This window comes from Macrosteles quadrilineatus, unplaced genomic scaffold (assembly GCF_028750875.1).
Source record: "Macrosteles quadrilineatus isolate MER2022 unplaced genomic scaffold, UCM_ALF_1.0 Scaffold_6__1_contigs__length_79288215, whole genome shotgun sequence".
NCBI lineage: Eukaryota > Metazoa > Arthropoda > Insecta > Hemiptera > Cicadellidae > Macrosteles > Macrosteles quadrilineatus.
In genome coordinates, this window is record NW_026542599.1 from 8,719,361 (window position 1) to 8,742,038 (window position 22,678).

Below are 22,678 nucleotides of genomic sequence, written 5' to 3' on the forward strand. Positions count from 1 at the left end.
ATGTACATTAAAAGAAAAGCAGAACAGAACGAGAAGAAAGAAATTTTGGAGGTTGAATTATTGAGTAAGACAATATAAAAAAATTCTCTTCGTGAATTGAGCTTAATGTGCAATTTAGCGAAAAATAATGTTTATTTCACTCTTCAACACTGTTTAATACTGTGTCCTCACTAGTCTCCCGAAAAGTTCTAGGCAATGCTGCGAAAGGCACTGTTAAAAAAAAAAAAAAAATCTGAGTACCTTAGGAAGCTATGTCTTGCAAACAGTGCCATCATAATAAGTAAGTTTAGAAACTATGCCTGACATTGCATTACCTTTCGGAACATCCTTAGCCCTGCATTATTTTCGAAACAGCGCCTTAGCCCTGAATTGTTTTCTTAACAGCGCCTTAGACCCGCATTATTTTCTTAACAGCGCCTTAGACCCGCATTATTTTCTTAACAGCGCCTTAGACCCGAATTATTTTCTTAACAGCGCCTTAGCCCCGCATTATTTTCTTAACAGCGCCTTAAGCCCCGAGTCGTTTTCGGAACAGTGCCTCAAAACTGGTGATGAAAAGAGGGCCCAATGAATGAAGGGCTGAATGAGTCAATTACTTGAACAGCTCACAATTGCAATGATGCAAATATAACCACTTTTGTCACTTAATTTATGACCAGCCTTGGCCCTGGCCAGTGATAAGAAGGCTATTTCTGCACGTCTCCATTTAGTTTCCCGCTGTGATTTATACTTCTATTTTTGGCGCTGCAAATCTTCATTGTTATTGTCCGCGGGACACAACGAACCCATTGTTTAGAGCGACGTCTTGCAGTTATATTTCTGTTTGCCCGTGGATAATTTTACTTGTTCTGAAGTGCTCGGACTAAAATTTAGATAACTGGGTTTGTCAATGTAGTGATTCAAATGATGATGTGAATGTATATATAAATGTTTTTTTATTTTGTTTCTATCTGCACCTGAGTCTTTGTGAATGAGCTTCGTAAATATATTAGAATGTTTAATAATGCTAGTAATGTTTAGTAGTAATAGTTTATGATCATTTTCATACTTTTTATTAATCTATTTTTATTTTGATAATGTTTAACGCCTTTCTTAATCAATGTTTTATACATTTTGACACCACTGGTGACTCGTGGATTGACGACTATATATATATATATATATATGTTTTAAATAAAGCTCCGAGACTACAGTAGTTATCAATGATATTAACTAAAGGTCGACGTGTACAAGACTAGGGTTTGGACCGTTCCCTTATTAAAACGTACGGCGTAGATAAACACATAACACAAAATATACACTGATACACACAGTGACCTCGATTGCAATATTTGACTGGATCACACAGTTAGAGGTTCCGCCCTACTGTATGGTGTGACAATACAGTGACAATACAGTGACATTACAGTGACAATACACTGTGCAGACTAGTGCCAGTGTAGTTGTGGACCAGTCGACCTTCTGGTCTTCCTGTTACCGCACCCTCGGTCACAGCTGCCAACCCGTTACATACAGAGAGAGGCATAAATTATTGAAAAAATAAAATAATAGTACGCAACACATTTTTGGAGAGTTTTGCTGACGATCGCCGAATTCCTCCATTTCGTGAGTGGATGTTGAAGAGGTAGAACACGCGAATCGTGGTTCACATAGTTAACAACCAGTAACATACAAGAACATGAAGTCGCGGTATGGACACCAATTGAAAACTCGAAGATCGTTGGGCAAAATGTGTCAACATTTCTTAAAAATTATCTGTAAGCTAAGAGACCTGTATGTAGATATTTTACAACTTAAATAGAAATGAACCTCAAGCCCGAACATAACAAATTAACAGATAAAAAGTAAATAATTGTGGCACCCTGGCGTCCTTTTCGTTGAAATCTGGATGTTATGAGTTGTCTCTCTAGTTACGGAACTATAACAAAAATGGAAATAGAAGAATTTGAACATATACTTAACATTGGGATGCATAAATATTTTAAAAAAATGTATTAATTAGGCTACCATTTTTGATGATTTTTTTCAATGTTTCCAAGTCATAGTTACTTTTAATCTTGAAAATACAGCACTATACTGTAGCTGAGTGAATATAGTGCTCGTCTACTAATTAGTGGGTTTGCCAGTAGAATCTTGAGAGAGATCTGTACGTTTTTAATGGATCCCTTACTCATTGGGATCAATACAACCCAAAACATAGGATCAATTATTATCCTTGTTAAAGAACCAACTGTTCTTATGTGTGTAACAAAACTATACAATTATTTACTGTACATCCATTCAAACTTAGCCTTCTAGATCATCCATCCAAAACTCCTTATAGCCTTAAAATACGCATCCTAGTTTTTCGGCATCATATTAATTCAATCTAGGGTAACACTTATTGATTCATCTACAAAGCGCAGTTCGTAGTTTTTACTACCAAACGCAGTGCTAACAGTTACTGCGCAGAGCGGCGTGGCAACAACGCATGCGTGTGGCTTCATTATGCAAACTGCGCAGTCGCAGACCGGACTGTCAGGGTGAACAGGTTGTTGTAGACTGCGCGACGCCCAGCGTCCATTAACGATATCTCTGCATCTACACAGTAATCCGCTTCAAAACGGATTTTAAACTTGCTACATTTTAACATTTCCCCGATTTATGCGCATTAATTAACTATTTCCCGGATTACGCTTGATTGGCAACAAGTAGCAGTTGTATTTTGTGAAAGGAGTTTGGCTTCAGGTTGATTTTTTTTAATTTTTTAAGGGAAAGTTACCATTTGGACCTGATCTAATATGAGTCTATTTATAGGTTGAAAAATTATCTTTTTTTCAAGCGAAAAATTTGTGTGTGAAGAAAATATTGACAACTGATTGTGATTATTAAGAGCGTACTTAATGGAGCAAATCATTTGAGCAGAAACTACAAAGAGAACATTAGATTGTACAACTCTGCGCTCGCAATGGTCAGCACTCGAACTAAAATTGAAGAACATAACGGTGGAGGGCCTTTCATGTATAAGGAACAAGACACAGTTGATCACCCAATTGTAACCTTTCAACCGTCATTAGGGGAGCATCCCACATATGCCCAAATTTATACCTAACGGATGTCGAAACCGCTGTTAAAGAAAGAATGCTAAGCAAAGCTAATGGCTCTTGCAGCACTGACTCAACTTGGATATTAATCCATACACGCAAGTTTTCAACATGATGAGCTCCGTCCTGCAAAATACCCCTACTGAACAGCAAAAGATCTTAGAATGCATATAGTCAACGATCGAGCTCAAGAACAACGACTTCTAACGACGTTGCTATAATATCCTAATTTATTATTCATGCGAATTCGCACAGGTTCACCTAGTAGGATTTACTTTCGGGAAAATCCAGGGGTTATTTGACAATGAGTGAAATGAATAAAGCATGTTGGTCAGGGTAAAAAGAGTACATCTTGTAAATTACTACAATTGGTTGAAAATTTTATTAGTTTTTCCAATAATACAGCCATACTGATTTTTGTTTCAATGTACAAATTATTCACTGTGATTCATGAGTTATTTTCAAAGTGCTTCAAATTGATGATGGAATTCTAACAAATGTTTCTATTGAAAGTGGCATGCACAAGTTCTTTTCAAAAGAAGGCATTCAGTTTCAAAGAATTGTTTACAGTTTACATAATAAACAAATGCCCCTCTTATCGTGTAATCTATATTAGTACAGCGCATTAGTGGCACGAGTCAATTGCAATGAGTCAATGTGGCTGATAAAATCATGGTTTAACGCCTTTTTTATTGCTGTCGATCTCCACTGATAAGTTAAATCTAATAGTATGCCTTATGTTGCTGATCTTCTTTGCATACAAAGTACACTGGATGTCTGATATTCTAGTAATACACTGTGAATTGCCAAAAACATCAGTTTTTGAAGTTTCCTATTCTTCTTAGTTGATAATTTACGTAGTTTAACCTAAATTTCTTAATCTCCCAAATCGCATCCTTCCCTCGGAACATTCTTCGAAATTAATTTGTTGGGCGATCTTATTTTTCACGATTTATTCTTTGTGATCCAAAACATGTTGGGGCAATCCATTTCAGACTGTGATCACCTCTACTGCACCAACGCCAACTAAAACTTTTACTTTTCTGCAAACCCCTTCATTAAATCACTTATTGCTTGACACCTCACCCGCCGATTATCCAGACCTTGGGCGACTTAATTTAATTTACTCAAGCTAACAACCGTATCATAACTCGGGCAGATAAGCGAAACAATTATCCCTGTTAATTCGTGGGCGTATCGTTTCTGGAGTATTTAATTACAGCGTGTGCGCGACTGCTTGGTACAATATCCGTGACAATGGTTGCAATTATCTAATAACACGGTTGCATGTAACGCTATCGGGACGATCGCGGCCAAGTCAGGCCATGTTCGGGCGCCAGTTGACATGCTGTTGCAAGGTTGACTGCAGGCTTGGGTGTTTCTTTGTAAGTTCTTGGCGAAATTTGAGCGGAAACTAAGCATGAAATAACGTAAGTGGAATACTGAAGAATAAGTTCTATTAAGTTGGTGCTCTAACTCTAGCGAGAGACTGCATGACATTTAAAAATACCCTTGATTTCATACGACCCTTAATTACATGTTATTGAAAAACTCACAACAGAAGCCTACCCTGACAACAACTTTTATTTGATCATCCTCATGAGAGACTTGTTATCCAGGTTCTACTGTAGTTAGTTTTTAACTGAAAAAGAACGCAGTTGTCAAGTTTACTTCCACCAATAACTGGATTCTGTCGTATACTAGGGCGAGTGCACCAGTGAATGACCACCCTCCAGTAAATGACCGCTTCGTATTAAAACAGTGTCAAACTTTTGTTTTGCCTAGTCTATCATAAACTGTTTTAAAAGTAACTTCCTGTCACTGGTGCAAAAATAAAGTGTTGCCCATCCTATAACACAAACAAAATTCTTCCAACCTGTTCCATTATACCAGCTCGCTTTCAACATGGTCCAGCATGATCACATAACATTTTGTAAGCGTTTTACTTTTAATTACAAATTACCTCTTGACCATTCACAATATTATCCTGTAAACATTTTATTAAACGTCCTGCTCGATATTTTCTACCAGAAGTGGTGAATAAGCAAGTGCACTGCAGTGCGAACGACCTCTACACCATTGCAAGCATGTTGTGTGCCGAATCGATCCGATCCCGATACATCCCATTCTGTCTGTATGACGATCACACGATGAGAATTTTTGATTGTAGCAGATTGACCGGCGCCGGTCTAACATATTCAAATCACTCTGCACATCCTCAAGTTGTGACGTTTGACCTTTGCATTTTGTTGCAGATTTTATTCAAGTTTGAAATGTCAACGTTGAGAAAGATATTTTACTGTAATACCTTCTGTGACAGTTTTGCATACAATTTGGTGTACAGTATGAGTATTTGTAAACTGGCTTGATTATTACACTATGGAAAACTTCTGTAAAGGGTTGTTTTATGCATGACGTTTGTAAGTGTTGCTTTAAAGAAGTTTGTCCTTGATCTTTTTAAAGTATGATAAGATCGTAACTATCTATTTAATTAGATTAAATATCGAGCTTTAGCAGCTCTTAAAAAACTTGCTTTTCTAACTAATTTGCATTAAGCCATGTCCTATCTTTGGCGAGAGGACGTTAACAATGCTTGTTTTTCATTTTGGTAGTAAATTTTGTACCAAGGATAGAAACTAATGAATTACTACAAGTATGTACTGTACTACAGTTATCCGTTGTTCCGTGTAGTTGTTTGTAACGTTAGTATCAGAAAACCTAATAGAAGCCCCCCTCAGAGGTCGTAGGTTCAAATCCCGCTAATTACCAAATTACTTCATCTATATGTAACCTCTAAGCCAACTATGGTAACTATTGGTAACTATGCCAACTATTGGTAAGCTCACTTATCGCGTTTACCAACCCGCTAATCTAACACCTTACCATCTTGTATTACTTCCAAACCAATGCGACACGTCCACGCTGCTCTCCAGTATCTCGTCCATGGTGATAGTTTACAATGTATACATTGGAACTAGACGTTGTGGTGAACGTGTTGGCAGTTTGTTGGCGAGGCGTGGTTGATAGAAGATCTCGAGCTCAGGTGTTTTGGAGGACGAAGCCTCGAGCTACTCACTCAAGGACATCGGCCTACCTCTTCCAGCCATCGCGGTGTGTGCTATCTACACCGTCGGGTAATGGGTGAGAAGTAATACGTCGTTAGGGTCCGGCGGTTTTGTGACTGGTCGCAGAGTTAACTACTTTACTGCCAGAGAAGGTTCTGTAATATTTTCGAGCTTCTTCTCGTGCTTTCGAATTCACCATTTTGTGTGACGTGAGTAATTTTGTTTTTATTTACTGTTTCCATGGAAACGGTAAGACAAAACTATTTTCTTATGTTTGGTTGATATTTTTATGTTTTCAAATATTGCACATTACTCGGCTTACCCCCAAAAAATAGTAATGTTTTGTTAAATAAACCCCTCCCGTAGGCCTATAAATTGTTTGGTGGTGCGATTGACTATTAAAAATGCATGGAGTGGTAATACTTGTCGTTTCCAGCATTGCTTTTATAATGAGGGCCATACTTAGTCATAAAACACAACTAGGCAACCATTCATCAATGCGATGAGTAAGCAAGGTCAGCCTGGTCAGCGTTTAAGGAAAACAATGTTTGTAATTGCAAATAACGAAAAAGTTCGTTCAGTTGTGTTCATACCTCGCTTACACTAAAATTGACGAGAGTTTCAGTGAGCAAAGCTCGGCCCCCAGTGACCAAGGAGAGCTAGTTGTGACGACTGATCATGTTCATTATCGCCGTGTAGGACTATTCTCAGTCTCGGCACGTCTACTGTGTCGACAGACTTGTGCCGCGGTCGCAGCTGAGGTTACACAACACAGAACACAACGCGTGCCTCAGCGCCGCGCTGTCTGTCTTGACGAGCCGCAGTCGCTGAACACTGAGTGAAATTGAGTTTCAGTTAAAATTGAGAAAAAACATAATTTGGTGGATCTCAATTTTGTTTTGCTATTCTCGGACTTGAACACTGTAAGATTCCCACCAGTTAAGATTGCCATCTTGAAAGTGAATCGTAACACCCTACGTATTAAGTTGTTATAGTACAGAAGTATAGAGGAATATCTTCATTCTTTACCTGCTAGAATGGAGAGACATGTCTTTTCTGTATACCCCAGAATTGAGAGACATAGCCTATTTGATTTTTTTTTTATTTCCCAGAGTTGAAAGGCATATGTTGTTATAACCCTCCAAGAATGGAGAAATATATCTAGATAGATTATTTACATCCCAGAATGGGAAGAACTAGCCTATCTTAGTTCTTTACCTTTCGGAATGGAGAGACATATCTTGATTCTTTATCTCCTAGAATAAAGAGGATTAGCTTTATTTTTTACGCATAAAGCTATGTTATTTGCCATATATGTTATGCGTTGCGCATGCCATGTATGTTATTTTTTACCTCCAAGAATAGAGTGGTATTTCATATCGTTCTCTATATCCCAGAATGGGGAGTACTATTTTACCTCTTTGTCTCTAAGTGTAAAGAGGGGGGCTAAATCCACCTTTTATTTCAGTGGATTTAGCTATATAGGGTGATTGTGTACGTGTTTGTCAGAGTAAGGGGGAGAGGGCTAATAAATTATTTTTCTGACAAATCAGATTTACCGATTGACCGTTTGAATATTTATGTTTATCAATGAAACTTACCCAACCTTATCTTAACCACAAATCGCCTTACAGACAGAAAATATATTTTTTACTGAAGTCATTATTCAATTGACATCTCCCAGAAAATGTACCACTACATCCTAAGTATGTATGTGGAGTTCTAGACATTACGGTCTAGCAGTCGACGATAAAGCTCCACTCTGGTGACAGGATGTACAATCAGAGTGATGAATGTAGCACTCGTATCCTGCCTGGAATTAACTCACATTCAGTCCACTATGACCTCTAACAGGGCCCATTCATACGGCGAGTGTTAACTTACTAATTTACTGGTCAATGGTTGTGGTAGTACAAGATGGTACTGACTGGATGTATTTTGACCCAAATGAATGAAGGATGAATTAGTCCAGGAGCTGAGGGGGGTTGAGCATGCATGAAAGTAGTACGCAATGTTATTGCTGATTATTGTAATATGGACTGTGGTGATCAAAATTACGTATGTCGCCTATTTCAAAAGTGGTCAATAAGGTGGGGGGGGGAGGGGGCAAACATGGCGGTTTGCGCTATGCGTTAAAACGCTGATAGTTCGAAAACGGTAAAAGATAGAACATCGGTTAAAACGTCGTTGTAATCCTAAAAATGTGGACAACAATAATGGTTATTGGGTCCGAGGTCGTATCTCTATAAATAAACAAGTTATTGTATAAAATATGTAAAAATGGACTTTTCGTGTAGATTTTTTACCGAAAGTAGAATTTATTTGTGAGTGTCGCAAAGAAGTAATATCAAATATCTTTGCTGATAGTTGTAATATGGACTGTGGTGATACAAAATACGCATGTCGCCTACTTTTCAGGTGGTCGAGAACTTGGGGGGAGGGGGGCAAAGATGGCGGAACGCGCTATACATCGAAATGACTGTAGCTCGAGAACAGTACGAGATAGGACATCGGTTAAAACGTAGTTTTAATCCAAAAAATATTACCAATAGAAAAGTTCATTGGGTAAAAAGTCGTATCTTAACTAATAAAAAAGTTATAACAACAATAAGTTTAACAAAATCTACATTGTACAGCTATTTTTTCGAAAATCGTATGGATTGTTGATAAATAATAGTGTAATTACTTAATTACTCGGCTAAATATTAACTAGATGCATTTTCTTATAAGAAAAAAAATATATTATTACGAATACATTTGGTTTAAAATGTAAAACACGGCCTCCAAACTACATATAATACTTGGGGTTTCGCCGCAATCAAATGCATAATACAGACTACCACTACAAATCCAATTTTAATTATTATAATGTTGTAGGTTATTACAATATGATTATGTAACAGATTCTTTTTTAATACAGTTATATGAAATAAAAAACATTACTACTAAAGTAAATACCTTATAATAAAAAATACGGCAAATCTCTTCATTCTATCCATAACAATTACACTGGTTGTTCATATTATTTGTTGAATTTAAATAGGTACCTTTTTAATTTCTCTTAGCACCTGTAATACAAATAAAAAAATTGTAAATATTTTCTTTGATACAAATGTATATACATCTATATATAATTAATGCATGAGAGCGGTCAAGAAATTTAAAGTTTATGGTGTTTATATTTACAATGGAATTAAACTACTATATATTATATTTCATATTTAATTATTATCTTATTTGTTTGATTATTTATTTATCATTATTTCATTTATATACTCAGTGTATAATGAAATACAAAATACAAGCAATCATTATTTTAAAAACAGCAGCAATTATAACGCAACCTAACGGACGAACCCCAAGGCGTTTGGAGGCCGTGTTTTACATTTTAAACCATATGTATTCGTAATAATATATTTTTTTCTTATAAGAAAATGCATCTAGTTAATATTTAGCCGAGTAATTAAGTAATTACACTATTATTTATCAACAATCCATACGATTTTCGAAAAAAATAGCTGTACGATGTAGATTTTGTTAAACTTATTATTGTTATAACTTTTTTATTAGTTAAGATACGACTTTTTACCCGATGACCTTTTCTATTGGTAATATTTTTTGGATTAAAACTACGTTTTAACCGATGTCCTATCTCGTACCGTTCTCGAGCTACAGTCATTTCGATGTATAGCGCGTTCCGCCATCTTTGCCCCCCTCCCCCCAAGTTCTCGACCACCTGAAAAGTAGGCGACATGCGTATTTTGTATCACCACAGTCCATATTACAACTATCAGTAAAGATATTTGATATTACTTCTTTGCGACACTCACAAATTAATTCTACTTTCGGTAAAAAAACTACACGAAAAGTCCATTTTTACATATTTTATACAATAACTTGTTTATTTATAGAGATACAACCTCGGACCCAATAACCATTATTGTTGTCCACATTTTTAGGATTACAACGACGTTTTAACCGATGTTCTATCTTTTACCGTTTTCGAACTATCAGCGTTTTAACGCATAGCGCAAACCGCCATGTTTGCCCCCTCCCCCCCCCCCCCACCTTATCGACCACTTTTGAAATAGGCGACATACGTAATTTTGATCACCACAGTCCATATTACAATAATCAGCAATAACATTGCGTACTACTTTCATGCATGCTCAGCCCCCCTCAGCTCCTGGACTAAATACACAACACGAGACGGATAAACCTTAACGACAAACCAGCAATGCGGTGAAGTGGTTTCTCGTAGTAATTTATCTAATTAGACATGATCTCCAATGAGTCGAGCTAAACATTTGTTGACAAAGTTATTCGTATTTAGGCAGTTATGTCGGGCAACTTGTAGACTCCCTTGATTAACATGTAAAAAATACCATTTTCATACAACATTTTACGTAAACGTTCTAGTAATTTGTGTGAACTATGCTAATACCAAACAATGTATACAATTGGCCTAGGCAACATGACACAACTTTACCTTCTTCTCCTTCCTCTTTCTGTCCTCATAAATACGATCCCTTGTAGTAAGTGGAACTATAACTATTACAGTTGCTCTATTCATAAATGATTCAAGTGATGGTGATCTAGAAATGTAACAATAAAATTACGTTTACAGGCGAGCACAGCTAAAAAATAACCAAAATATAAATCGGCCAAGTTTAAATAACCCCCTATTACATTTAGTATGGTATTGAATTAAGTAAATATAAGTTAAGAAATTCGTATTTGTTTTCTATGTGGCGATTGTGCATTGCACAGCGCTATTTGTGTTGCACTACGCAGCTCGGCTACGCTCCGCGCAGGCTCGGGGACAGCGCATGCGCAGCAGCTTGCATTGTATAAACAACTTTATTCGTGACTCGAGTGGGCGCAGCTACATGGTTGAGGAATTTGAATGCACTTTACTGGGTTTCTCTGTGTGAATATAAAGTGTTGGCTTGTGTTGCGAGTGCACCACAGCCTACAGTAGTACCATTCATCGGTGCTGTAGTACCAGAGTTTGTTGTTTACCAATAGTTAACACAAATCTGCAAATAAGCTATGTGTACAGTAAAAGATATAGTTACCTTTAGAATGCATTTACCTCATAACAAAATTAGTAAATCATTTGAGTTAAATAATAGTGTGAAAGGGTTTTAGAGCATCCGACCCTAAATTTATTTTATTGTGACAGAACAAAATTAAGCTTAAAAGTAAAATCCAGTCCATACCGTTCAAAAACCGGAATTTCCGCTTTAAATGCTGTTTAAAACGTTTGGTAAACAGCTTTAAGACCGGACGAGTTGACAAAGATGTTACATAATTTTACGTTTGTAACTTAGATCCGTAGAGACGAGAAAAAACGTTTAAACACGATAAGACATGGGTTTTACTTGTGTTTTTAAGTTTTATGTGGATAATCCACCCTGGACCTGGGGTACTCATTTCATTGACCCTGGATGTTTTTAAATCTGGTCACCGCCAACTTAATTTTACAATGAATTTCAAGAGGTAATGTGCTTTAAAAATTACTCCAGCGCAATGAGGTTAATATTCACATCGCCCTCAATAAATTCAAACATGCCCACTCTAGTCCATGCTTTAAAATGCGAGGGTTATTGCGGACGAGATATACTGTATCGTGTGTACTATACGATCTTGTGTGCTGTATAGTGGCGCAATGTTGTGTGTATACTATACAATGTTGTGTAGGTGTTGTGCAGTGCGGTTACGACATACTTAGCTCATCTCTACAAGTCGTAGCATCTCTCGCGACGTCTCGTCTCCTTTCACCCACACTTGGCCACGTGACTTCTTACGGCCTTTCTCTATTACATATTATATCGCAATAGAAGAAGATACCGGACTGGCCGGCGTAATCGGTCGTGGAGATGTGGAAACTGAACTGGAATCTACCATCGATTGGTAAATGCTTTGAAAGTTGTCGCAAGATGTTGGCTTGTGTGCAGGAATTTTTTAGGTCGAGATTTTTTAGATACAGTATTTAGTTTCTGGTTTCGCAGTCTTTGGTAAAAGTCAAGTCCTTTGGTAGGGGACAAGCCTGAAGACAAATGTGACTAAAATTGTTCGATGTGATCGCTAGAGATGTAGGCTACCAAGCGCCAAGTATTTTTATTGAGTGGTACAGTATTATAAAATGTTTTCTTTTCAAATTTCCTCACATTATTTTATTTTTATAATGTGTGTCAACATTGGCAAGTCTGTTGGTTATGCTGAACAGCTTTTTCTACTCTTTTAAGGTGAAATAGCTTTTCTCGTATTTCAGTTCTTCAGTGTAATTTTCGTCCAATAGAAGCGAAGAAGCCTCTTGACAAACAAAAGGTTGTCTGTGTTTAGAGATTGATTATTGAATACTAAGTGTTGCTCGGTTACCTAGTATGATTTTGGTACTACATTGTACCTTGTACGACTTTGTGTCAAAGCTTTAAGGTTCTTATGTTGCCTTTCTCCTGCAAATCCATCTCTTCAGTCGTCTACTTTTCACAAAATAAAACCCTCTCACCAAATGGCCCTCCCCAATCCTTGAAATTCGCTTACACAACCTTAAATTACCTTTTGGGGCGAATCCTAAGCAATATCTCCCGAATCATTCCTGAACGATATATTTGCCAATTCTTCTTCTGGAGCCTTGAATGGGTTGGAACCGGTTGTTTTAAGTCCAAGATGGACGAGTGAATGCCGAGAGCAGGTCGTGATCTCGTACTCGCAGAGCCTTGACCTTATGGTTCCAACTCGCCACTGACTGCCCTGATTCAGTCGTATATGGTATTATAGAGTCGCTCTTACGACTCCGACTCAAGACGAATCCTACTTGAAAAAATCTTGTTCCAAGGAGGTCTTAAGATGACTCAGATCTGGTAGTGATGAAACAGAAGTGCAGGCCCTTGACGTTAAAATAACTCTAAAAAGATTTGTTCTTTGGTATTTTAGAGTCCTACGACAAACCAACTCGACCCAAAGATCCAACTTGATGTATCTTGGTCTTTAAGTAAAATATATTTTTTTTATTCCTGTTATTTCATCTTGTAAATCATATGAGGGCATGAAGTGTTCGCCTTTAATACTTTTTTATCGCAGTAATATGATTTTGATATTAACAAAATTGCATCTTCAACTATTAAACGCACTACATTTACGCACGATTTAAGCCGGACGTAAAAAGTTTTCACAAAACGTCGTGATACTAATCAATTTGACAACACCCGTGAAATTAGGATGGTGAAACCTTTATCTGCCAATCTGGCGTGTGGCGAATGCTTTCGGTCGTATAATAGCTTCGGTGAGTCGGCCGGCATTGAGGGTATTGATGAGGAATATTGTCCATTTAAACACGGATGTGTGATAGTCTAGGTCAAAGTAATAAAGTCAATTGGTGAATACATGTTAAAAACTTGTTTATAGATGGGTAATTTTAGTGCTCGCTAGCGATTGGATGGAGGCAGTTCGACTAGGACTCAAGACAGTAGGGTTGTGATGGCTTGAAATTGTGCCTAGCCTTAACAAATCCTTCAAAGTATTATTCTAATATTAGCCAGTAACTCAGCTAGCATTCGATTAATGTTCCCTTGCACAATGTATTTTTCGACAATTGTCTAGTAAAAATAGCCCAAGGCTAGAACGCAGATTAAATTCTTACATTTGTTTGAAGCTAATGTGAGAAAAAAAATTAAATCATGTGAGAAAATTCATGTTGAAGCAGTGAACATATCCTGTTTCACAAAATTGATATTGAAATGATCATCTCTTGATTTAGTCGATTGGTCAAAGTACGTCTTCAATTCTGAAGATTGAAAAGGTTTTTGGATTTCAGATCCCATTTTTCATTGGACTAAACATTAACAATGCTACTAGATCAAAGTTAGATAACGAGCCCAGTGAATGGACCGTCTGAAAACACTTAAAGAATCCAATGACGTAATTCATAAGTTTATCTTGTTTCAAATGTACCGCTCAAGTCACCTACTCACTCATTATGGACGAAATATTCGCCGAGTCCGTAGGTTTGCTGCTACATTTTTCCCCAGCCTCCGCCCAGACCACGTGGGAATGCCCCCCAGCATCTCCAGGCTTATTAACATGTTAATTGGCCATTCCGGATTCCATCCCGATCCACGCGCTCGCTCGTTAGTTAGTTACCACTTTACGTGTTAATGTCGTCGTGCGGGCGAATTTTGATTTCGGAAATGGCTTCTCGAATTCCTTCCCCGATGGTCTTAATCTACCGCATTTTCGGCGGTGATATCATTTCACTTAGGAGGTCCTGCTGGGTGTCCTTGATGGTTGACAGAGATAGTTTATGTTTCCGGTGAGCGAAGTTCCCTAGGGGAGGAATTGTAACGATCAAATTTTGTATTGAAAGAGTTTGGGTAGTAGATTCAGTGGTTGATATATATTCAGTACGAAACATTTTTATATTTTAGTAAATATTTCGTTTTAAATTTATTTGTATATCCTTTCCTGTATAGCAGTTACTAGTTGCTCTGCCCGTGCTTTACAACGGTAAGAGCACGTAGAGAAGATAATATGTATTGTGGTTCTTCACTGACTCGTCCAATGTGAACTGCTGGATGATTAGGCGTTTGCTCTTGAAATCAATTTTCTTAATGTCCATAAAGAAAAATACGCTACAGATGAATTATCTTCTACCAACTGGAACAAACAAGGTTCCTTCCAAACTAAAGGTTATTGTTTCACGTCACTTAACTATAGGAAACATTCTTATGCAACGACAATTACTGTGTCAAAAAAATTAATATGTTAACTGTACACTTACAGTATACTTAAGGTTTCATAATTAATATATAGGATGACATATACACGTTTGGGTTTGAAATAAGTATAATTCAGGATCGAATCAGCAACCTTTGGATATGATGGTCACATCTATCGGCTAACCAGACAGCAGTGGCATAGGTGCAGTTTATGACAAATATAACGTTTTAAATAAGTAACGGTTTTTTGCAAGAGCTGTGTAATAAAAAATAATCTGCCACCTTTACATAATTATATACAAAAACAAGTCTTTTTGTTTACACGCTTATCTCAATGTTGCAAATTATTCTCTCAAGAGATTAAATTTAATGCAAATGGTTGATTAAAACACTCAACTAAATTCTAAATAACTTGCAACCCGTTTTGCCAAATCTGGTAAGCAGGAAGAGTATCGTGAATATGTTAATGATACACTCGTGCTGTGTTTCCTGTTTAGTACATGGTGGAGATTGACTGCTTATTAAACTTACACGACCAGTTAATATCAATGGCCTTGACTTACAAACTTACTAATGTAGACACCAAACTAGCGCATCCTGACACTTATCCTCTGTATTATTTATTTAACGCGTTTTTGTGCTATGTTATGGATTAGATCAGCTTGGTGTAGAAAATAAAATTATTTATAGATGAGAACACCGCATTACAGAATAATAACTTTCCATAAGTGAAAAACGCATAGGACAGAAAATAAAGCTCAATAAGTATGAAAGGAAAGATCTTATTGGATGAAAACACTTTAGTATAGAGAATAACACTTTTTATTAATAACTAGCTGGCCCGACAGACGTCGTCCTGTCTTAATGTGGTTCTATGTCAAATGCTCGTTCATTTTCAAGATGAGCTCGTTCGCATGGCTCAATCACGTCCTGATTGAAGTTCGTTCGCTACGCTCACTCACCTTTAGGTTGGAGCTCGTTCGCTGCGCTCACTTACCTTCAGGTTAGTTCGTTCTCTACGCTAACTCGCCTCCAGGTTGAAGTTCCTTCGTTACGCTCACTCGCCTTTTGGTTGCAAATTAGCTGTTGTCATGAATAAAAAAAATAATAGTGTTGCACCCTGTTTGTAAACCTATTAACTTTTCAATGCTATTGAACATTACAAAATCAAATTGTTTAGTTGAACCAGCTGTTAAGATTCTTGAATTCCATTTAAATATGAGTGCTCATAAGGTTAACATGGGAAACTCAAGAGCCACTGGGGCGGAGCCCTTTTGACGAATCAGTAAACACAAGATAGTAAAAATCTTTATGGCTTGGAATTGTCTAGTACAAATAATATCTTTATGGATGATAACAGCTCAATACAGAAAAATAGTTTTCTTTATGGGTGAATTGTTTCGTTCAAAAGATTAAACTCTTGGATAAGATCAGCTTAGTACATAAAGCAATTTATGAACAAAATGACGCTCTTTGTGTATCATAACAGCTTAGTAAAGAAAATAAAGCTGTTTATGTATGGGAACAGCGGAACAGCTTATCACTTAAAATAAAGCTCTTGATTGAGCATCATTGTGATCTGTATAGGACAGCAGAGCCTTGGCATTTCCACCGATACGAGAAATGCACGTATCTCGCATGCACTTGCAGCAGATACTGCTATTTAAATCACATTAACATAGACGCCAAGCAGGTTAGTGTGGAGCACTGAGCAGGTCTGCTAGCCGATTAATTATACGCCTTAGTATTGATTAATTCTGAATAAGTGAATAGTTAAGTAAGTAGATAGGTTAAACCTGAGGTAAGCACAGTCTGTTGATTGACTAAAAGGCGAGTGCGGTAAGAGGGGAACCCTATATAGATATTTTATATATTTCATTTTGTCTATAGACCCGATATTTAAAATTGGTTTTTTTACTTAAAAGTTTCATTTTTGTTGGCATTAGCACTAAATTTTTCGTTGACACAATTTACTAGGAAATGTTTTTGCCAACTTCAACGTGTAATGAGGTAATACAATGTTATAATATTATTTCCATTATGGATGTTTTATGAGTTGTTCAATTCAAAGCCTGGAATGATGGCACCTGAGAGATCCATCTTTTTAGCGAATTTCCTATGTAGAGAATAAGCAATTTTCTTTGTTTTCTTTTAGGTTAATGTATAGGTTTAAGCATTGTTTAAGTAGGCTCCGATCCATGGAATCGTGGGATTATCACATATGGTAGCTAAAATCATTTGGTGATTGCCAGGACATAAAAACACACTTTATTATTTTCACAAAAAGTCATGTGAATCATCGAAATTAAAATTAACAAAATACTCGTGAGGTTCGTAACCTAGACAAGAAAGTGCAGACGATCCATCTCGAGTCTGCCAGTTTGGAGGGACACGCCACGGTTTTGGCGGGAACAGTCACGTGACGCCGCCATTAGCACCTGATGGTCTGATAACGGCTGACACTTGGACATTAGTCTAACAGCTGATGCTATCTGTACGCCGCCATGCTCAGTTTGTCTCAAGGGCTTAGAATCGTGAGAGTTTACAATTTGAGATGGAAAATAGTGTTGGAAGTGCAATTTATTGTTGATTTGGATATTATAAACGGGACACATTTTGGTTAGAATTAAGAGTAACATGTTTTTATTATAACTATTTTTTAATTAAACCAAGTTGGTTTCAATGTTTGTGATTTTTTAGTTGAAAAAATGTTGGAAAATAATATTGTTTTTTAATTGACTACTAATGTGTAAAATAACGATTTTTTTTCTTTTTTTTCTTTGAATGAATTCTTTATTATTTCAATACAGAACATCAGATTGAATGGTACATAAACGATTTATGAAATATGAATCCCCAAATGGGCTATATGCCTGTGGTTGGGGATTGAGTCAATCATCCGCACAAAAAACAATAATTTAGGCTTGACAATAATTTGATTGATACAGTATAATTTAGAACACAGATATGGTTTAACATTGAGTTGAATCATTTTTTGGATTATTTTTACGTGCCCTCCCTTAAAATTTTTGTTGATTATTATTATTAATATATTAACAAACACTACAATGAAACACAGAAATGACACCAATGCAGGAATCTTTGGAATAAAAATACGTTTTAGGGGAGGGGAGGGAAAATTCTAAGTAGCCCCTTTCTCGGAGTATTCACTCGTTTAGGGCTGTATTTTGAAGTATTATTTCATAACCACTAACATCCTCAGATCAGTTATTGCTGTGGACATTTCACCCCCATTGTTAAATTATTATATCGTAGGGAAGCTCACGTTTTGCCTACGTTCTATGCATAACCACTAAGAAAACCCCATATAAAACCAACTTGGCATATCGTCCTACACTCTCAAGCTAAAAAGTATCCTACAAGCCAAAAAATTGCTAAAATATACTTTCTACAAAACGCTTCATGTTCCAATCGTGTCTCTTCCGCTAAACAAAGCCAGTTTTGTAAACAATATTTTATTGGAAGATACACAATATCTGCCTAGTCGGGGGAAAACAATAATTCGTGTTTTGAGGCAGAGGGGTGTTTTCATTTGTAAACATGAGCTCTATTTATGAGACTCAACTCAGCTATCTAATATCATATCGGCATTCTGCCGGCCTCTTGGAAAAATGCCTGTCACGCCGCTCGCTTATGGGGAAACTGACAGGTTTATGGGTTTATATATGAGATTGCTTGTCAAGGTGAGTGTCAACCGATAGCCTTAACGTTATTTATTTATTTTTATTATAATTATCCATGTAAGTACTTTAGCCTATTTTATTTTTAACATCTGTGGACGAAGAAAACATAGTAAAATAAACTTTAACAATCGAAAGGAATATGATATACCTAAATAAAATTTTACAAAGTAAATATGAATATAAATACTTTTACGATTTGTGATGTTAATGTTAGCAAAAATGGTACTTTTGCATACAGATATTAGTATTTTAATTGCTAATATTTTAGTTTTGTTTAGTTGTTAACACATTAACAAGTTAACTTTTCCGAACTAAAAACTGCATTAACTGTTTAAACACTCTTATAAGTTTATGTATCTTAATTATAAATAATTTTTGTTGTTTATGCCATCATGTTCAATTATGATTATACTGTAGGCCTACTTAAAACCCTACTTAAGTGGTTTTCCAACAGAACCTGAATTCATACACGTCGTATTAAAAAAAAATGATGTAATTAAAAAGTGAATTGAGATGTTATGGGTATTGTAAAGTAGTTAATGAGATCGAGCAAAGGGTAAATTTACGTACAACGTGGGATAAATCTCTATCGAAAATGGGAGGGGATGATACAATGAAATGTTCATTGACAAAGTTCGGGACACATTGTCGCAATGATGAGACGTAGGCCATCGAGTTGACTTAGACCATTAATGGTCTATAGTCCGTGCTTAAACCAACGGGCGTGTGGACATCTGAAAAGTGGGGGATCGAACTGCAAGGCGAGGGATAAAATGGTACGTTTTCGATACATTGAAGCAATTGTTAGGGATGTTTTCGGACACCAGATTGGCTTTTGGATCTTTTGATTCATCGCACATTCAGTTGGCCATTCGAGAAAAATTCGGGGGATGAGTAGTTTGGGATAGAATGTGTCATGAAATATTAAACTGAAGTATACAAATTGAGTTGTATTGAAAAAATATATAGTGATATTTTTACAACGCAGACGCAGTAGATAAAACCAAGTGAGATCAAATGGGTTTTGAGATGGGAAATTGGGGGATATAATAAGACTTTCGGTGCCTAATAGCAGGATATTTTGTAGTGTGGTTAAGTCACTGACGCCAGCGTGGTGTTTGTTCCTCAGCCCACGTAAGGTCTACAGAGTAAGACGTATAGTAGGAGCCTGGTTCATTGCGATGCGGTACTAGGCTACTTGCAGCGGCGAATACGGATAGGTTTGGCGTCTGCCCATGGACAGGCCTGGAGTGCCAAGTGGCAGCCTTGGACGTTGAAGATGTGGCAAGTAGTATAGAGACACCATCGGTGTGGCAAGTGGCAAGAGCGTAGTAAGTTACCTGTGTGACAAGTTTTATCCATGGATAACCTTACGGTGCCATAGTCTGCTGGCATATTGCAGTGCAATCTCTGGTGCATCGGTTGCTCTGGATTAAGCTAGGAGGATGAATGTTTATAGTGATAAAAAATTAGAAGGTTAAAGGTCTATACAAGTCATTAGCTTTTTGATTATTCGAAGCTGGAGCCAGCTGTCCATGTGCATTGGGCTTTGAATAAATTATCCTTGTTGATGAAACAGCTGATCTTAGTAATCACAGATCATCTCACATCATTCTACACTCATCCTTCACTCTTATTTGAGTTAAATACGCACCTGGGTGGTGTCCTCATCTCAATTAATATGATAATAATTATAGTGCTCGCTCAATAAATATGTTGTAGGTTCGAGCATACAAAAAGCTAGTGGTGTTTGATGGTTCGGTCTGTCTTTAATCATTACGAATTTAATAATACTTCTAAAAAAAACAGCTGATATTTGTCAGTATCATCTTTGACTATCCTATAGCATGAAGTTTCTCAATCTAAACTTCCAATAATTGCTGTCCACCTTTTTATCCCCAGTTTGAAAACTATAAGGTTCGTAGTATCTGAGGAAGGTTCGTTACAACTACTTTTGCAGTTCTGACGGATTTAAAGAAGATACATCTGGACTCTAAAAAGAATCGTCAAGGTGATATAGAAGTTACAACCGTGCTCTATTCGAGATGTTTACAGACAAATTTTCACCGATAGAGTGATTTGTATCAAATGCGCGAATTTAGCAAGCAATCCATACCGAAAGGAATTATGGAATATTGCTTTTTAGACTGAAGTGCTGTGAGTGGCTTATCCAAATAAGTTCTCTTTTGTTTTAAATTAGCATCAGCTGGTCAGAATCAGTATCCAAAAGGCATTGGTCTAAGTGAAATAAAAGGCCAGTAGTCAGTCTTGCATGGAATTAATGAGTGTAGTAACATTGTTCACTACTGGAGATGAACGGAAAGTAATAATATGGCCCATGGCCAGTGACCACGCGTATGTAATTCTGGCCATGAGCCCTGCAGTGTGACGACATGACACGCATGGCCAATGGCCCAATGGAGGCCGAACGTTGACTCCTGCTTTTTATCGACACCACAAATTGTCTGATATCACCACAGTTTGGCAAGGTAAACAAGATGGTTTCTGTTGAATCTCCGGGAAACTATGGGAAATTCCTATTCGGTGTGTGTTCAATGAAACATTCGGATGACGTATTGAATTTCAGTACTGTTTGTATGAAATATTGTTATTAAGTTGAATACTAGTAGGAGATTAAAAGGACAAAATGAAATGGTCTCTATTCAAATAAGAAGCCTACTCTCATATTGAATATTGATTTTACGTGACTATTCATCTAATTCTTTGTTGAATATAAATGAGAGGAGCAGACAGAAAACGTTCTGAAAATAAGTATTGCACTTTCAGAATAAAAATGCAACCATTTTGAAATATATTTCTGGAAATAAAATGCCAATTTGTAAACTGTTCTGTTGGATTTTGTAACGCAAATATTACAGACTGTTAGTTTGTAATCCATCGAAAAGTTAAAATCTTACATGTAATTCGTAATTTCAACTATGTCTGTGTTTTTATATTATTTTCTTTTTCAATTTATCTACGTCACTGGTACTTTTTAGTGTCCCTTAGTTGCCATTAGCTGTATGGGCTATTAAGTATTTATTACAGCTGTGTCTAAGTAGTATGTTGGTCTTAGTCACTAACAAGACTACAAGATCGCACCACTCATCCTACCCTCATATCCATTCATACTTGGCTTAAAATACATACTTTGTATGGTCGCCATTTCAATGAAAAGTATTAAATGGTTTTTTTGTACGGAAACTGTTTGAATCCTGATTTTACTATCTAAAGCCCTATCCTATTAATTAACACTATTAATAACACTGACAAATGACAATAGTTTCAATGGCCGTTCTCGCTTGGAATTGAACCACCATCCTTCAGGTAACCACTTTGCTAGCCAAGCAATTGTGTTGTTGTGACATTTTAACATCACAACACTTTCTTGACAATCGGTGAACAACAACTTTTATACGCTATAAATAAAGAAACCCAGGTAAATATTATCATTTCACATCGACTAACAACTTATAAACACCTTTACAATGACTGTCACAAGGCACTCCAATCAAAATATAATTACGGTAATGGAATGTTTATACGGGATTTTCTGATAACAACCTTTCCACATCAAGATCAACACGAGTTAATCCTACAATGGATGCAGACGTGGTCGAGTGGTCCCTTGAACTCGAACACCTCGTTTAGAAGGCCTGTTGGCAGCCCAAGGCTGCAATTAGAGGATAGAGACAGACTGTCATTACACAATTCATTAGTAGAGAGGGACCTCGGACTTCGCCCGCAACGATCACGATGGTTGTTCGGCCTCTCACATGTCACAGCCCTTGGCCTACCTGACTCTGGAAACACAACTACTGTAGCTGTTTTCATAGTTTCTAGCCCAAAACTGTTTTTCACAAACTATCGGGGTAACCTTAAGGAAGTTGGTGATTGGCGGGATTTGAACCCAGTACCTCATGAACCGAAGCATAGTCATATCACTAGACCAGCTCGCTCCCCAACTATTGTACCTAAACACAACATCGACAGTAGCTAAGTGGATATACAGGTTGTTTACAAAAGATTAGTCAAATTTTATAAATTAACGATTCTGTTTCTTTTCAACGTACTATCATTGGTTGTTTCGGTCAAATGCTGAA